The following is a 19505-nucleotide window of genomic DNA, read 5'->3' as shown; positions in this document are numbered from 1 at the left end:
GAAGTGTAATTTAGCTTTTCTATCGCGATAAAGCCCACTGTGTATGTATGGCTTGTTTTAAGGTAAGGGGTAGGTCACACTTGCGTAAATTTTTTACACATTGAGTGAAGTGTAATTTACCTCCGCCTTGTGAAATTAAATATTCTTCTAAAAAACTTATAGGGAAAAACAGAAAACAAAAAAAAACATTTTTTCTAATTTTTGTCTGTCTGTCTGGTACGTTTTAACTTTAAAACTTTTCAACGAATTTGAACGCGCTTTCTTAAGGTGAATAACATATAATTAAAATCGATTAAGTGAAAAATAAGCAATGGAACCTAGCTAGCAGGGCTAGCAACCTTCGCTATTTGAATCTCAATTCTATCATTAAACCAAACAGCTGAACGTGGCCATATGTATGTATGTATTTAAGCAAAAGAAAACGTAGGAAAAAGTAATTTCTGAAAACAGCAACTACTATCTCAAACGTTATTGAAATTGACGTAATTTAAGGAAATGCTGCTGTGCAGTTTGTTACCGCTTCTTCTGCACTGACGCTTTGGAAGCGGCGGTAAACTTAGTTTTAAGTAATTTATTTGACGCCAACCAATGTTGTGAAACCAAAAAAATATAACAAATATTAAGTGGTGTTTGAAGCGTCCCACAATAATGAATAATAAATTGTATTAATCCAATTTTAAGAACAATTAAATAATTTTTAATTAACAACCCTAATGACCTCAAAATACCAGCAACTGTTTCTCCGGCCTTAAATGTCTGTACACAAATCCGTGACCCAAGTAAACTCATTGTTTAATCAAGTTTCGAACAAGAATGTTCTAGTGAATAGGCCTCCCCAAGCCTCCCAAGACTTTGGCCTAAAATGATTAATGCGTTATTAATGGCATATTGTTTACGCCATTTTGTTAATGTACATTTAGATAAAGACGCCAAAGCACTTTGTTGAGATTTAATGTCCTGATATACCTGTTAGATAATGGGTTAAGATTTCGAAGGTGATTTATTGGAAAAGCTGTGAATATTTGTATATTTGTTTGCCGTGTGGTTCCCGGCACCAGTACAATAAAGAATAGCACCTCTCCATCTGTTTCGCATGGATGTCGTTAAAGGCGACTAAGGGATAGGCTTACAAACTTGAGATTCTTTTTTAGGCGATCGTCTAGCAACCTGTCACTATTTGAATCTCAATTCTATCATTGAGCCAAATTAGCTGAGCGTGGCCTATCAGTCTTTTCAAGACTATTGGCTCTGTCTACCCCACAAGGGATATAGACGTGACCATATCTGTATATGATACATATATATATATATATATATATATATGAACCAGGTTTGTAATCTGGCTTGAAGCCAGTTGCTAAATAAAATCATTTAGTTATTTAGTGGTCATTTTAGTTGGTAATTTAATATGTATTTTTTTTTCATTCATAAAATGTTTAGATGACTTTGTCTTTTATATATTATATTCGCTGCATAACCTTAAAAAATGATATTAAATATAAAATTTAAATATGTAATACAAGTTACTGAAAAATAAACGTGAAATGGAAAAGTCGATTAAGATTTTCTTTTTATTCATTTCGAATAAATATAGTAACTTAACAGGTAAAACCACGGATGAGTCGGAACAAAATTAAAAACAAGTTTAATTTCCTGGCTATTATTGCGAGCGAACTTCTAACTTTCCAATTTAGTTCCCAATAGCTGTGGAGAATTATATGATTTTAAACTTATACGAGTATATTGTACTGCTAACAATTATATGACCCTTTCAACTTATCTATTTAGAGCTTATATTTTGATGATTATTTTAAAGTATTGGATATTTAAACATTGTTTAATGATTCAGAATAGGACCACTCCATCTCTTTGCCATGGATGTCGTAAAAGGCGACTAAGGGATAGGCTTTAAACTTGGGATTCTTCTTAAAGGCGATGGGCTAGCATCCTGTCACTATTTGAATCTCAATTCTATTATTAAGCCTAACAGCAGGCCACGTTCAGGCCTGTCAGTCTTACAAGACTGCTCGCTCTGTCTACCCCGCAAGGGATATAGAAGTGATTATATAAATGTGAAATGATTTACTATTTATGTCAATGGCGGTCGAGATTCCGTTGCAAAATTTTCTCCTACTAAATCTATACAAACGATGAGATATATTTTTTACGCTTTTTTTCACAACATATATTTGTTATTTCAAGTAAGGTCTTTTACGCTAAAAACTACTGGACGAATTTTGATATAATTTGGTAGCAGCAAGTACCTATTATGCCTACTTATATGCTTAAAAATTTCATTAGTTCCACTGCTGAAAATTAAAAAGGTTATATTTTTTATTGCAGTTCCTAATATTTTATGATAATACCTTTTCTGACCTTTAGCAGTCACCAACGTATAAATTAGTCTAAATATTCTACCGTACTGAGAATCGAACTCTGCACATCTGGAGTAACGCCAACCATTACGCCACGTAATCCATAGTCTATTTTCAATTCGCAATCAATTTTCTAAACCTTAAAAGAGAGATTTATTTCGGCTGTCACAAGTTGGGAACTATTACAATAAGGTCAGGGACCGATCCTAGCAAAAAGAGCCAATTGGGAAATCTGCCTTTATGGCTTTAAGGCCGATTTACACTAGGCCAATATTGGCCTGGCTTGCTAAATGTTGCCAGTGCTGGAGTTAAATATGTCGCGGATCTGAGAATGATGCTGTACATACATACATATGGTCACGTCTATATCCCCCGCGGGGTAGGCAGAGCCTACAGTCTTGAAAAGACTGAATGGCCACGTTCAGCTATTTGGCTTAATGATACAATTGAGATTCAAATAGTGATAGGTTGCTAGCCGATCGACTAAAAAAGAATACCAAGTTTGTAAGCCTATCCCTTAGTCGCCTTTTACGACATCCATGGGAAAGAGATGGAGTGGTCCTCTTCTTTTTTCTATTGGTGCCGGGAACCACACGGCATGATGCTGTAAATGTGTTTTTTCTTCTTTTTTCTCATCATCCCTTCCCTGAAGCAGAGCTTGGGGTGCATACATACATAAAATCACGCCTCTTTCCCGGAGGGGTAGGCAGAGACTACCTCTTTCCACTTGCCACGATCTCTGCATACTTCCTTCGCTTCATCCACATTCATAACTCTCTTCATGCAAGCTCGACGGTTTCGGGTATTCTTGACCTGACCCTTTACCAGGACGTCCTTAATTTGATCAAGATACGTTCGGTTAGGTTTTCCCACTCCGACCTTTCCCTCCGATCTGAAAATGATGCTGTAAATGTGCTTTTTCTTCTTCTTCCTCGTCCGGTCACGTCCTGACTTCTGAAGAAGATCCTGGGGTGCGCCTTTTAAAATATGAATCTGGATTGGAAAAGTCAGGTTTTTACACGAAGCGACTCTGGTCTACGCAACCTTAGCAGGGAAACACAACGCATATTGGAGCATAGTAAAAGCTGCATTAGATGAATACGCCTATTCGCTTAGTCGGTTTTTACGACATCTATGGGAAAGAGACAGAGTGGTCCCATAGGGAAATGTCGGTAACCACAAGGCATTTGGATTCCTGGTTGATGCTGTATGAAATGACAAAATATCTCTAAGAACTTTTGAAGCACATATTCCAGGGTTTCAAAGCCAATAGCCGAATGAAAAATATTGAAACGAATAATACACACTGGCCTTATAAATTTCCTTAGTGCAGCCAGCGCTTGACTAATGTGTGACTCGGGTATAAATTTTATAATTGCTGTGTCTGCCAGTAAAATTTAACTATCATTAAGGGTTAAGTAATTAGCGTTACTTTAGCAAACTGTCAGTTTCGTGGTTTTGCAACGATGATAGTTTAGAAAACAATTAAATTGGTACATTTTGTAAGCTTTTGTCGTGTTATTAGATTACTGATTTAATCAATTTGGGTCCTCTTTATATTTTACTAGCTGTCCCGGCAAACGTTGTTTTGCCATATAAATAATTTTAAAGTAATTTCTAGTTAAAAAAATGTTAAGTATGGACAACCCTTATCACTAAGGGGTATGAAAAATTTATGTTGTTCGATTCTCAGGCCTATTTTATATGCTCACAAAATTTCATGAGAATCGGTCAAGCCTTTTTGGAGGAATGCGGGAACGAATATTGTGACACGAAAATTTTATATATAAGATTTATATAGGCGTTTGTAGAAAAAAAAAACTAGTAAAACTTATTCAAACGTCACAAGTCAGTTCACGAACTACTCGTCTTTGATGACGTATATTTTTATAAAGTTTTCGTTCCAATGCTGGTTTAGTGGCAAAGGAAAATAATCTTCTCTTCTCATTCCTGGATCTCAAATCATAAATTTATCAGTAAGCCATCCAGCTTTGAGTGTCATAACTATTGACTCCGTCTATCCGTTCTGGATAACGTAATATGTGTTGGTATATTTTTTCCATTTGACACAGAAACGAGATCTGATGCAAGATTGATATTTTAACTTCTTCCTCCTGGCTTTTGTCCCGGTTGCATCCTCACCTCTCTGGAGAGGAGCTCGGGGTAAGCCTATGACCATGGATCTTGGATTGGGCGAGTCAGGTTTTTACACGAAGCGACTCCCATCTGACCTCCGCAACCTTTGCAAGTAAACGTAACCCGTATTGGATCCATGGTTACACATCCAGTTGCCTGAATGTGCAGGTTTCTTCACGATGTTATCCTTCACCGTAAGAGCAGCAAGTTTGCCAAAGTGTTTTGACTCCTCCAAAATACTAATGTAATTATTTTCATTTTCATAGCAAATAAAATTGTTAAGTTCAAAGATCTTTATTTCTCAATAAGACATACATAGTCACTTAGCTGAGAATCTACAATATACTTAAAATAAGTTTTATCGTTTGCACTGCCACTGGGTAATCTGGGTATACGAACATTATCACAAAAAACACTGTTGAGGTAAAATTGCACAAGTCATTTGTTCATTAACTTAAATTTAGTATCTACTTAATTACATATTTTTATAAATGTGTTCGGAAAGCTTTGTTTTAAATAAATTGAATGAAACAATTTTTTTAATATCTTGGGGTAGTTTGTTAAATATTTGTGCTCCTTCAAAGATAAACATTCGCTTACCATAGTTTGTACGGACTTTTGGTAGTGTGAGAAAGCTAGCACGGCGTGTCGAGCGTTTAGTTACATGTTTTATTTGTGTGAAATGTATAGATGTGTGAATGGTTCTGTTGAGAATTTTGCGCATCAGTATGCATGTGTGATATTTGTAAAGTTGTTTTATGTTCATAAGTTTTGTTTCTTTGTATATTATAGTCCGGGAGGTGCGGTATGGATAACTGAATAACATTTTAATTATTTTATTTTGTGAAATTTGCAACTCTGATATTTTGGTTTTAGATGCGCTTCCCCATACTTCAACAAGATACGTTAAATTAGATTTGACCAAAGAATTGTATAAAACGAAACGAAGTTTGCGAGGGATACAACTGACAGAACCTCGTAGTGAGGCCATTAGTGACGAAATTCTATTTTTTATGTGATCTATGTGGTTATTCCAGTTAAGGTATTGGTCTAGCCGGAGTCCTAAATATTTTTCACATGTTTTCTGCTGGATGGGTTGGTTGTTTATAGTTATGGTTTGGTATGGTGGTATAGGTTTATTTTTTGCTCTGAAAATGATGTAAGAAGTTTTGCTGATATTAACGGTCAAGAGATTGCATTGAAACCAGGAGTATAGCATATCAAGATCATTTTGTGCTTTTGATGTTATTTCTTGAATTGATGATCCATAGTAGAATAGGCAGGTATCATCTGCATATAGGGTTATGTCACCTTGGAGGCCTATATCCTGTATATCGTTAATGTAAACTAAGAACAGCAAAGGCCCCAGAATTGACCCCTGCGGGACACCAAAAATCACCGGGAGAGCTGTACTGGCGTGGTTACCGATTTTTACGACTTGAAGTCTATCACTAAGATATGACTTGAACATTTTCAAAGCCTTACCAGACACACCTATTGTTTCGAGTTTTTTTAGTAGTAGTTTATGGCTTACTGTATCAAACGCCTTTTTGAAATCTATGAAAACGCCTAGTGCTATATTTTTGTTATCTATATTGTTTTTTATTTTAGTTACAAGGTCTATAGTTGCAGCGAGAGTATTGCTTTTTGGCCTAAAACCATATTGACGATTAGAAATGAAGTTTATGGATTCAAGGAAAGCATCCAGACGATTGTGAAGAATTTTTTCTAAAATTTTTGATAGCATTGGCAAAACTGAAATTGGGCGATAATTGCCCGGATCCGTTTTTGATCCTGATTTATATATTGGACTGACTTTAGCAATTTTCATAGTTTCGGGGAAATAGCCTATACTTAACAGGTTATTAATGCATGAAGTCAGTTTGTCTATTATATGTGGTTTGATGCATTTCAGAGCTTTGGCACTAATTCCATCCATGCCAATACTACAGTTGAGGTCAAGAGAGTCTATTATTTTTGATATTTCGTCAGAAGAACACGGTTCAAAGACAGAAAGACATTTTGAGGAAGAAGAAAATTGGTTCTGAGAATTGATGTTAGCGCTTGGAGTATCCTGAAGAATTTTATTTGCTAATTGAGACCCTATGGAAGCGAAATAATTATTAAAGGTTTGGCAGATTTCGAGTGGATCTGTTATTGTTTTATTTTCAGTGTTTAATCTTGGAGGAGCACAATTGGTTTTAACTTTATTAAGAGATAGAGTATTTATAAGCTCCCACGTTTTTTTAGGATGACTAATGCAGTTCATAAATTTTGTATAGTAGTAAGAATCCTTCGTCTGTTTTATAACTTTAGCAGTCAGTGATCTTTCTTTCTTAAACATTTCCTTTAGCTGTTTATTTGTCGGGTCGGACTTCCATTGGGCCCACAGTAAGTTTTTACGATTGATCCTATCCAGAACATCTTTTTGAATCCAATCCTCTTGGGGCGCGTTCAGAATTTTATTTTTCGTGATCTTGCTACCTTCAATGTGTTCCTTAATAGTTTCTTCAAATTGGTTGTAGTTATGACTTGAACAATCCATATGAAAACTACGAATTGATTGTTTTAGTTTTATATAATCTATAGCTTTATATGTAACTCGTTGTTTAGGGGGAGGCTTATATTTAGCTACTTCCAAGTAAATGTGTTTATGATCAGATATTGGCGAATCAATAATAGAGAGGTTAAACTGATTGTATTTTATATTTGTACTCACGTGGTCGAGTATTGAGGTTTTAGTAGATGTTTTCCGGGTGCAGTACTTCTTTTCAACTTTATTTAGTATTTTATACCCAGTTTCTCGTAATATATTAGTGTACTGTTTCTTTTTCTTTCTTTCTAATTTTTCTTCTCTTTTTTCGTGTTTCTTTTTTTTTGCTAGTAGGTTAACGTTGAAATCGCCAAAGACTAAGGCCCTCTTATGTTGTTGTAACTGAAGGTGTAAGGTTTCTAGGAAAATTTTGAAGTTTGTGTTACCAGGATAGTATATTAGCCCAATATCTAAAGCATATCTTTCTAAATTTATCCAAAGGTAGTTGTTTCCGCTTGAATATAACGATGTTACTAAGCTATGAGATATGTCTTTGTGAATGAAAGCAGATACTGCTCCTCCTCGTTTGTCGTCTCTTATACTGTAATGATGTGTGTAGTTGTTTATTTGGAATCGCTGGGCTTCTTCTTCATTCTTAATCCAGGTTTCAGTGATCAGAATTATGTGTATGGTGTTGGGTATTGATTTGATTACGCCCTTCAGCTCATCAAACTTGCCCTTTTTACGGATGCTCCTCGCGTTTAGGTAATAAAAATTAAGACAAGATTTGGATATGTGAAGATCATTGTGAGTGGTAGCAATCTTACAGTTCACCTCATCTTTTCGGTCTGGCTTTGTAGTAGGACTGTATATTAGTTTTTTGGCGAGATTGTGACAATTTTGGGCGTTCCTTTTATATATTTAATAACTAAGTTATCTTCACCATCTTCTTGGCGGCGAGCAAGCTCAGTCTTTAGGTGTTTCATTAGTTTCAGTTGGTTTGGTGTTTGATCAGAGTAAAATTTTATATCCACAGGTAGATTTTGCTTACAACGTAGTAATTTATAAGTTGTTTCTGAGTTTTCGAAGGAGACTTTGACTAAGCGATTTTTCTTTGCGTTATATTTTCCAAGTCGATGGATTTGTGTTGGTTTAGGTAAATCAGGAGCTACAGAGGAAATAATTTTTTGTACTTCTGAAAGATCCCGCGTGGAACGTTCACTTCGGTCGGCTCCAGTAGGCTCGGTTATTCCAGCGATAATAATATTTTTTGCTCTTTTATTGCGTTCTTGTAATTCCATTAAAATGTTCTCTTCGTGGTATAAATCTGGTTCTGTGTGAGTTGTTACCCCTGTATGAGTTTTCTTTATTTCGGAAATTTCAGAGCTCATGGAGCGTATTTGACCTTCATTCAATACCGTTTTTGAAGTAAGATCAGAGATTTGTGTTCTTGTTAGGTTTTGTTCAGTTTTTAACTCTGCGGTTATGGTTTTCATATCATTAACCTGTGATTGAATATCTCTTACTGCGGTAATTGTTTGGTCGTGGGACGATTTCATTTCAATAATTTGAGATTTGATGTGTGTAATATCTTCTTTAACATCACTTAAAATTTCACTATTCCTTTCCATGAAAGTTTCCAAGAGTGAGCTGAGCCGGGACAACTCAATCCTTATCCCCGACACTTCAGTATTACAGTCACAGTCGGGTTGCTTCCGTTTGTTTCGAAATGTAATTTGGTTGTCATCGAAAAAGGTAGACAATTCCGGCTGAGAGCCACTAAAGTTTGATTTGGGCGGAGTGCGCTGCATGATCTTAGACTATACCTGCAGATTGTGTCCGTGTGCGTAAGTGCGTATGTGCGTAGTCACTGTCTTGAGCACAAGGTTGGATGGTCCTAAGTAGGAGCTCGGTTCTAGGATGTTATAGTTCGTATTGCACACCACTAGAGTTTAATTTTGTAAATCAAAAACTAAAAATCTTTTTAATAAATCGAGTAACACGTCAGCTTCCAACGGCAGTCAACGACGATCAAATTGTTTCATCATTTACTCTCAGAACATATGTTACCAACCACTAATATATTCGTAAAGCTATATGAATAAAAACGTTATTTACACACGGACCGCTTTACGACACTCTCTCTCGTTATAGGCATGTACCACGGAACCATTAAATCTACTTTATTTCTCATTTTATACCCTGTTTTGCAAACGTATATGCAAAATGATATTATGAGCTATTGAAATGTAAGATGCATTTTAAATTTATAATATCAACTTAGATATAACAAAAGCAGTATGGAGGTCGTAGTAAGTGGAATGAAAAGTAACTGCCTACCCCTCCGAGAAAGAGGCGTGATTCTGTTTATCTTAATTTTTTTGTCATATGACTCCGACACAAACATTTCTCGGAGGCTTGACAGAGGCAACATATCTCCATTTGACATGATTCCTAGAATCTTCATTCGCTTCATCCACAACGACATCTAAAGTTATATATTTACCAAAATTTCGTCCGACAAATTTTCCCGATCCAAATAAGTGTACCGCTCCAAAATTAATCTCTCCTCTCATGGGTCTACTGGAAGAGATTTCTTTTGAAATAAGTAGCACCTTTGTACTAGTATTACTGTTATAAATGCTTCTGTATATAATTTTGTGTACATAAATAAATAAATAAATAAATAAGTGTGAAACGGGCCTTATTCCCGAACACGTGTAGGCCCCACTTACATAATTTCCAGATGTTGCGAAATAAACAAACCATGAACCGTTTTCATAACCCGGAACGCGTCCAATCAAAAAAGTGGGAATAAATTGTGCCCGTCCGAACCCGGTCGTACACATTATTTATATACAGTACATAATTTACCCTGTTATGTGTCCCTTCTGTTACTGTATAGAAATTTTCCTGGTACAAAATTCGGGACGCGTGATATGTGTTCATGATTTAAGTAGTAGGCATGTTTTATTTGAGTGTTTGATACGTACTGGTTTGTAAATGTTGAACGCTAGTGTTGTGAGTTGATTCTGTTGAGCTTTCTTTTAGTCTGTAATTCATAGAATTTATCATTCTCTTCAGCGTTTTTATTTGCGTCTCGTTGCCAGCCCAATATCGACCTTTATTCTTCTCCTCCGTTAGTTCCAGCACAACTTCATCTTCATTATATACAGGATCATAGTTAAAACATCGTGATCGCAACAATTTCCCTCATCGTGTGGGAACACTATTCTTTCTAGAGAGTTCTATCAAATAATAGTTTCTTAGTCCTAATACCGCTTATTCTTATTAATCCGGTTACAAACCCTGCTACTATAAATTTCCAGCGAGAATCCGAAGTATTTATGTATTATTATAACTAGACTTTTACGTTAAAGAGGCACATTCATTTGCGGAGACATTATGCAAACGCTGTTCCGGCGTGAACCATGCTATAAAATCTGAATGGTTATTTATTTTAATAATTTATTTATCAAGGTTGTTAAATAGGTTATACCTACATACATACAATAATCACGTTTATATCTCTTGCGGGGTAGGCAAAACCAATAGTCTTGAAAAGACTGATAGGCCACGTTTAACAGTTTGACTTAATGATAGAATTGAGATTCAAATAGTGACAGGTTGATAGCCCATCGCCTAAATGAAGAATCCAAGTTTATAAGCCTATTCCTCACTTGCCTTTTACGACAACTACGGGAACGTAACGTTGAATTTATTGTCACTCACACAAAGGTTCTCTGCTTAACCCACTGGTAGACTATTAGATAACAATTTACAAATTGTAATTGTTACAATGAAGAATAAATAAATAAATCTTCCACGCGGTCAAATTCGCGGGCAACAGCAAGAATATCAATAAAAAAAATCTGTTAACATACAATACACGTGAACATAATATTTTTTTTTTAATTTTATCTCCACACTATTAACCAGATAATTTTCCTAAAGGAAATTACCACTTGTAAAAATTAAAAATAAACCGAGAATTTTGTGACAAAAGACACCTTAACAATAAAAACGGTCGTTTGTCAGAAACTTAAGCAAAGTAAGTTAATTTCAACCACTTGAAATAAAAGTGAAAGATTGTAAGAGCGAATTTTTCGAGATAATTTTTTTATAAAAGAAAATATAAATTACGTCTTTACATTTTTAATAAATAAATATATACGGGACAAATTACAAGACGTGTGTTACGAGATTCTAATTCAACGATACTATATTTTTAAACGGTTTTATTTAGCTCACCCCGTTTGTTTTATTTATTCTTGGGTCAAATTTAGTAATTCAAATTTCACCCTCTTCCTATCAACCGATTAATCTGAAATTTTGTATACACTTTGGATTTTGGTGACAATATAATTATGTTTATTCATTATCATTATAAATTCAAGATGGCCGCCGTTACAAAATGGCGGATAATTTAGGTTTCATTAATCCCATCAATATGGATATCAAATGAAAGGGCTCAACAAGCAGAATACAATATACTATAAAAAATTGAAATCCAAGATGGCGGCCTCTACAAAATGGCGGATAACTTAGGTTTTATCAATCCCATCAACATGGGTATCAAATGAAAGGTCTCAACAAGTAGAATACAATTTACTATTCAAAATTAAAATCTAAGCAGTGGGATAAAATGTAGCCTCAGATGTATGCAACAGATGTACCTTCCGTCGGAATTGATTTCGCAAAAGACGGAGTTCATCTTATACACCCGAAAGCCATACAGTTTCCAGCTAAGTACAATTACGGGACGGCTGAAAGAAGAATGTTGCCTTTAATACTATCATGGGCTTCTACAATACATAAAATGCAGGGCAGCACTGTGGATCACGCAGTCGTATACTTAGGTGCGAAACTGTTTGAAGAAGGTCAAGCCTACGTGGCTCTTAGTAGAGTAAGATCTTTGCAGGGACTACGTATAGAGGAGTTGGACTGCAATAAACTAACGGGCAAGAAACCTTGCAATAATGAAGCACTAAATGAATTAAACAGAATGCGAAATAAAAACTAAACACTAGAAAATAAAAATAGGTAAAAAAACTTTTTAAGTTAAACGGTTTTATGTTAAACATACATTGCAATGTTTAATATAAATGTACTAAAAACCAAAAAATAATAAAATAGATACAGTCGTGGGAATTATAAACATATGCATAGACTAGACTAAAATAAAACCGTGGGGCACGTCAATTGTCTACAATCGTTGATTAAAATTTTTGTTTTGTAATGTTACACTATAATTAGGCAGTTGTTCAACCGACAACGATGGACGTGTGATAAGTAGGGCTAGAATGTGGAAACAAGTTAGCAAGCTCGATTAAGCGAGTTTTAGGGTTTCATAATGTTGAGCGAGTAGTACTTTTATCATAAGTTTTGTCGATTAAAGACAAACTACGAGCAGTGAAACGATTCCTCGCTAGCCAGCAAAATAGTAAGTAATTTGCGCACCGTCTGCGGGCCCACTGCCTAACGGCGAATTAAACGATTCTTCTATCGCACATTAAGTCTATAATTTGTAGACAATTGACGTGCCCCACGGTTTTATTTTAGTCTAGTCTATGCATATGTTTATAATTCCCACGACTGTATCTATTTTATTATTTTTTGGTTTTTAGTACATTTATATTAAACATTGCAATGTATGTTTAACATAAAACCGTTTAACTTAAAAAGTTTTTTTACCTATTTTTATAATAAATAGGTACTTATATAGATGAACATCCAAGACCCAGGCCAATCAGAAAAAGTTATTTTCTCATCATGCCCTAGCCGATTCGAACCTTGGACTTCTGGTGTCACAGACAAGCGTACTACTGCTGCGCCACAGAGTCCGTCTAATTTTCGCATTGTGGTATTCACTTGCCCTTTGTTGTAACGGTTAAGGGTGTGTTCATAGTGTTAATATGTGCGAGTAGCGAATCGCATCGACTTGCTTGTACATACATAGCCTATAACAACAAGTAAATAATAAACACTTTTAGCAGTAAAAGAATTTTCAAAATCGGTTTAGTATTTCCGAAGCTTCGTCCTAACAAACAAAAAAACATACGAAGTTACAAACTTTACACCTTTATAATTAACTTCACCTATTGTAAATTAAATGATTTTAATCCTACAACTGATCATCACATCAAGTTCAAAGACGCGCGGGTTTGGGAACCTTGGCGACCTTAAAAAGACTTTAATAAAATACAAATTATCTTCATTGCCTATAAAAAATACATATATAGTAGAAACATACATTACGAACATGTTGAGCAAAGGCGGACTTTATTACCGCTAGTTTTATCACTAAAACCTCACCCTAAACAGCTCTCAGCGCGAACAAGGCTACGTCCAGACTTTTATTACCATAGCTTCACCCCCTGTCCTACTAACGAGGTTACAAAACCTGTGACGTCACTGTCATAATTAGGGTTAATGGCCCAACAAATTATGGCCAGATGTACGGGACATACTTCCGGGATCTGACTGCGGTAACTTCCATGCAATGTGGAGTCTAATAGGCTTTTTAATTTTGGTGTTTGCAATGTGAAATTTATACTTACATACATATCAACACGTCTATATCTCTTGCAGGGATAGATAGAGCCAACAGTCTTGAAATGATTGGGAGGCCACGTTCAGCTTAGTTTGGCTTAATGATAGAATTGAGATTCAAATAGTGACAGGTTGCTAGCCCATCGCCTAAAAGAAGAATCCCAAGTTTATAAGCCAATCCCATAGTCGCCTTTTACGACATCCATGGGATAGAGATAGAGTAGTCCTATTCATTTTTCTATTGGTACCGGGTACCACAAGGCACGGCATGGCAAAGTTTAGGCAAACAACGGTCACAGTATAAGTATTAGGCAAGATTATTTATGTCAAATTAATACTATTAGACTCTGCCTAACCCTCCGGAAAACAATCTAATGTTAAAAATAACGTATTTCCTCCCTATGTGCAAAAAACCATAAAATAAGCTGATATCAACAGTTCCAACACAAATATCATTTATGATAACCAACTCTTTTACACTCAGTCGGTTAAAAAGTATCAAATCCTGATGAAAATACAATCATCCAGGGACCAATAAGTATCTTGACGACATAACAATTTATGCTGTATTTTTTATCGTATAAATGTTGGTTTTGGTAACTAAAATCGGTTTCTTTTTAGGTTAGGCACGTGTTTGGAATAATATGGCCAGAGAATGCCCACGGGAGGGTTGACTTTTACAGAGAATTATTTGGATAACGTTATGTACTTATTTCTTTACCATGAGATTTGTTGAAGAGTTTTTGTTAACTAAAAATCTATGTGTAAGTTAAGTCTTAGTTTGACGGCCTCTGTGGCGCGGCGGTTGTGCGCTTGTCTGTGACACCGGAAGTCCCGGGTTCGAATCCCAGCCAGAGTATGATGCGAAATGAACTTTCTCTGATTGGGTCTGGGTCTTGGATGAATGTCGTAAAAGACGATTAAGGGATAGGCTTATAAACTTGGGATTCTTCTTGTAGGCGACGGGCTGGCAACCTGTCCCTATTTGAATCTCAATTCCATTATATAGCGACATGACGTAGGACAAGGCATATTTTAAAATCTTATATATAAAATTCTTGTGTCGTCACAATGTTCGTTCCCGTACTCCTCAGAAACGGTTTGACCGATTCTCATGAAATTATGTGATCATATTGAGTAGGTCTGAGAATTGGCCAACATCAATTTTTCATACCCCTTAGTGATAAGGGTTGTCCACCCTTAACACTTTTTTAACTAGAAATTACTTAAAAATTATTTATATGGCAAAACGTTTGCCGGGACAGCTAGTTATAGGTATAAATCTTCCTGGAAAAGCCATCTTTCTGATATTTAATCCGTCTACTACTTTCAAGACCAGTGCATACATACATATAATATATGCAGAGAAATAAGGGGACTCTATAAGACACAGTGAAGCGATGAAGTATAATAATAAAGTTTTTTTTTAATTTGTTACAGGAAATCGCTGCAATACTCATCAGTTTCGATAAGCACAGCGAATGGCAGTCAAAGGAGGTGAAAATAAGGTAAGCGAACACAGAACGGCCACGGCGTACGATCTACGCTCTGTGCTGAAAGATTGTGTTTATGAATTGAATTATCGAAATTATCATTGGACTTTTCTCGTTATAAAATAAACGATTAACTTTATTCTTAGTTTCTTAAAGACTCCATATTAATACCTTACTAAAGGTTCCAATAAATTTACACGAAACTACCAAGATAAAACAATTGAAGAGCGAGTTTAAATTAACAGTCAAAGAATAAAAGAGTACAAAGAAAAAGAACAAATTGAACTATCAGTAGACTAACGTCTTCCACTTTTGTACTTTAGTCTGTGGTACGTAATTTGGCGCTTACCACGGGACCGGTTCCAACTTGTAACAACTTTAAGCAAATTAAAACTTAGGCCGTGACTACTGCTCTCTTTGTCCGTGCCGCTGAAATATTAACTCTTTATGGGGAGCAGTGTACTGGATTATTTTAGATCGGTCGAGTCGCACACTGGGTATTTATTTATTTATTTAAACTTTTTTGCACAAAAAACAAAAATGTACAAAAGGTGGACTGAATGCCGTTTGGCATTCTCTACCAGTCAACCAGCTGACCAAACAGAAAAAACTTTAAGTTGGTGGTGCGATAATGTGCACATGCATGCTGACAAAATACATACATTATCAAAAAAAATGCGTAAATACATACAAGATACATATATATCTCTATATATACATACACTATGGTACTACTACATATGGGTATAACATACATTAATACATATAATCACGTCTACGCCAATAGTCTTAATATACTGACAGGCCACAATCAGCTGTTTGACTTAAATAAAGATTTCTATAACCAACAACTTATTTAAAAATATTATTTTAATATTATCCCTACAGATTACCTAGTATATATGTATGTCTCGTCTTTATCCGTTGCGGGGCAGAAAGAGCCAAAAAGACTGAAAAGCTACGTCCAACTGGATGACTTGAATAGATAGGATTGATTTATATAGCGACAGATTGCTAGCCCATCTTCTTTAAGACGACGTGCTTGCAACCTGTCACTTTATATGATTCTCAATTCTAATATTAACTATAGAAAATATGTTAAAATGGCTGTGCCTTTTACAAAAGTACATTTGAACATACTGGATTGAGATAGCCACATTGGTATAAATAAATAAATATATTCAGGACAAATTACACAGATTGAGGATTCGAACCCGGGACCTCCCGTGTCACAGACAAGCGTACTAACTACTGCGCCACAGAGGCCGTCAATACTGGATTGAGGTAAAGCTGGAATGAATTAGACTAGACGAGTAATATCTACCTTACACATCCAGGTGATTAATGACACAGGTTTCCAAAGTGGATTTAACAGATTAACCGATATTGTTCTCCATTCTACTCGCTTATTTACTCGACTAGTGTACAACTCGTAACAGACTTAGTTTTGTCGTTATTTAAAATTTCATTTCAAAGTCCTGATCCTCTTTTTACGTGATCGACGACTCCTGGGATGTAGTTGCGTTTTGTTTTACTTCCTTCTTCTTGAATATTTAATTATTCAGCGTTTTGTTCTGCGGCGCATATTCGATTGTAATTTACATTGGATCGTGGTAGAATCAGATTCATAATATGTTATGTTTTTTTCCTGATGGTATTTATTTTATTTATTTATCTTTATTATGGAAACAAACAGTTACATGGCTGCCTATTAATATTATCTTATACTATGGTGCATAAACCAATAAAGTTTCCTCTGTTTACTAATACATAGTATCGAAAAGACAAGGAAATTATTGTATAAATGTGTGTTACATATAGACATAATTATATTTAATTTGGTGAAATGTATGTATGTTAAATTTATACCGTGTGCGGTCAAAGAAATGGCCCTTTTTGTGTTTAAACTGTACACTTTACTAGACTTTACTATTACACTCCATTTTTATAGCCGGATAAGGCCATAAAACTATTCTAACGTCGGTGTTTTGAAACCGTTCAGTACGTGCCATTAAATTGATGACAGAACCGGCTGTCAGAAACTTCATCCGCCATATTGTCATGTCAAAGATCCGTATAAGTTTTGATGAACGTATTATGTATTCTGAAACCTAAAACTTCTTTCAGCTGAAAATTTGCAGATGGCCAGATATGAAGATAAAGTTTAAATGTTGTTCTAAAAAAATTAATGACTTGAGGAACGTGATCACTACATAGTATTTTTTTGCTCTTCATTGAATATAATGCTATATATATATATATATATAGCATTAAGCATGAAGAGCCATTATATACATTCAGTCAGAAAAGTATCGGGAATGGATTATTTATTTATGGTTCCAAATTCAAATTGTTGTTTTTTTTGTTGTTGTTAGATTGGCACAACTGTTTTCCATTTTGGCGCGGAGTTTGAGTTGCATCTGTTGTTTACATTAAATACAGTGCTATTTTTAGTTATATCATATCTAGTGTGTATTGCTAATTTCATAATGGATAAAAACATCGAACAAAGAGTTTGTCTTAAATTTTGCATTGCCAATGGAATATCGTGTTCGGAGTCACTGAAAATGTTACAGAAGGCTTACGGTGAATCGACTTTATCAAAAACTCGTGCTTATGAGTGGTACAAAGCGTTCAAAAGCGGTCGAGATGTGATGGAAGATTTGCCTCGCTCTGGTAGGCCATCAACGTCTGCAACTGAAGTTAACATCGCAAAAGTGAAGGAAATAGTGACTGAAAATCCTCATTCAACTTTGAGAGAGATAGCCACCGAACTTTCTGTATCTCACGAGTCGATTCGTACCATTTTAACTAATAATTTGGGTATGGAACATGTTGCCGCTCGGCTAGTCCCAAAAGACCTGAATTTTTTTCAAAAACTCAATCGCATGAGAGTCGCTGAGGACATGCTAGAACGAGTCAATTCCGACCCAACATTCATGAAACGCATTGTTACTGGTGACGAGACGTGGGTTTACGAGTTTGACATGCAAACTAGTCAACAAGCTTCGGAGTGGCGCCTTCCAACTGAACCGAAACCGAAAAAACCACGCCAAAGTCGTTCAAAAGTCAAAGTCATGTTGACTGTTTTCTTTGACTATCGCGGTGTTGTGCACTCGGAATTCTAGCCGGAAGGTCAAACGGTAAATAAGGAATATTATTTGAGTGTTATGCGGCGTTTAAGAGAGCAAATCCGACGAAAAAGGCCAGATTTGTGGAAAGAAAATTCTTGGATTTTGCACCATGATAATGCACCTTCGCACAAGGCCATCATTGTGAACGAATTTTTAACCAAACACTCAACAAATACCATCGAGCAACCACCATATTCACCAGATATGGCTCCAGCCGACTTTTTTCTTTTTCCTAAACTCAAATTACCACTTCGTGGCACCCGTTTTCAATCGGTAGAAGACATAAAAGAGAATTCGCGGCGAGAACTGACCTCAATTCCGGAAACAGCGTTTAAAAAATGTTTTGATGATTGGATTATTTGTTGGCGTAAGTGTATCGTTTCTCAAGGAGCATATTTTGAAGGTGATAAAATAAATTTGGATGAATAACAAACAGTTTGTGTATTATTGATCTTTTCCTGCTACTTTCTTGACAGAGTAGTATATATATCAGCATTGCGAAGCCGGGGCGGGTCGCTATTTATAGTTTATAATATATATTATACTTGTATGTATATCAAGTCTGAGTCTCTTACGGGCTAGATAGAGCCAATAGTCTTGATAAAACTCGAAAGCTACTTTCTGCTATTTAAATTTCTTTCGGTAAGTAATTTCATGGTCCTAATGAATTTCTAACCTATCTAACACTTTGTCAAAATTCCTATACGTACATAATTCCCTGTTTATCGTCGTAACTTGCATGAAGAGAGTTATGAATGTGGATGAAGCGAAGGAAGTATGCAGAGATTGTGGCAAGTGGAAAGAGGTAGTCTCTGCCTACCCCTCCGTGATTTTATGTATGTATTATCATCGTAACGTACACGTTAAACTATCCTAAAATCCCATAACTTAAAGACCATTATTTCTCTAGCTCAACACATCAAACCCAGGCACTCCATTGGGAACTCTGCCCAGTTTTCACGACTCATTCGTCAGTGTTAATTCGAATCTTCTGTCTCCATCAGACTAATCGGGATAATAAATAGCAGAGCGAGACGGACGTATGTAGCAGCGCTCTGATTTAATGCCGTATTAGATGGTCATGTCCGGCTCGAAGGACCATTTGTTCTAACGGCGATTGTACTCATTAAGGTACTTATGTTAGCTGATACGCGATTTTCTGGCTTAGATAATGAGTGTACGGTGTTATATACCTATTTAGTGTATAATTTGTTTGTATTTACGCGTACGCTTTTGGCTTTACAAACTCTGCTCAGGTTTATGCAGTTTTATTAAGCGAAAT

The 19505-nt window shown here is 35.7% G+C and overlaps 1 protein-coding gene across 1 annotated transcript in view; it reads left to right on the top strand.

The window, feature by feature from the left end:
- The window catches only part of LOC106137175 (calmodulin-binding transcription activator 2), a 128214-nt gene that overhangs the window by 45122 nt on the left and 63587 nt on the right, over window positions 1-19505 (top strand). The window contains exon 3 of the mRNA XM_013337960.2: window positions 15037-15104. The gene's annotated coding sequence lies outside the window, so the exon portion shown is untranslated. The remainder of the gene's footprint in view (window positions 1-15036; window positions 15105-19505) is intronic.

Source organism: Amyelois transitella, chromosome 13 (genome assembly GCF_032362555.1).
Source record: "Amyelois transitella isolate CPQ chromosome 13, ilAmyTran1.1, whole genome shotgun sequence".
In the NCBI taxonomy this organism is placed as follows: Eukaryota; Metazoa; Arthropoda; class Insecta; order Lepidoptera; family Pyralidae; genus Amyelois; species Amyelois transitella.
The sequence above is the reverse complement of the archived record's forward strand: the minus strand, read 5'-3'. Positions and strand labels throughout refer to the sequence as shown.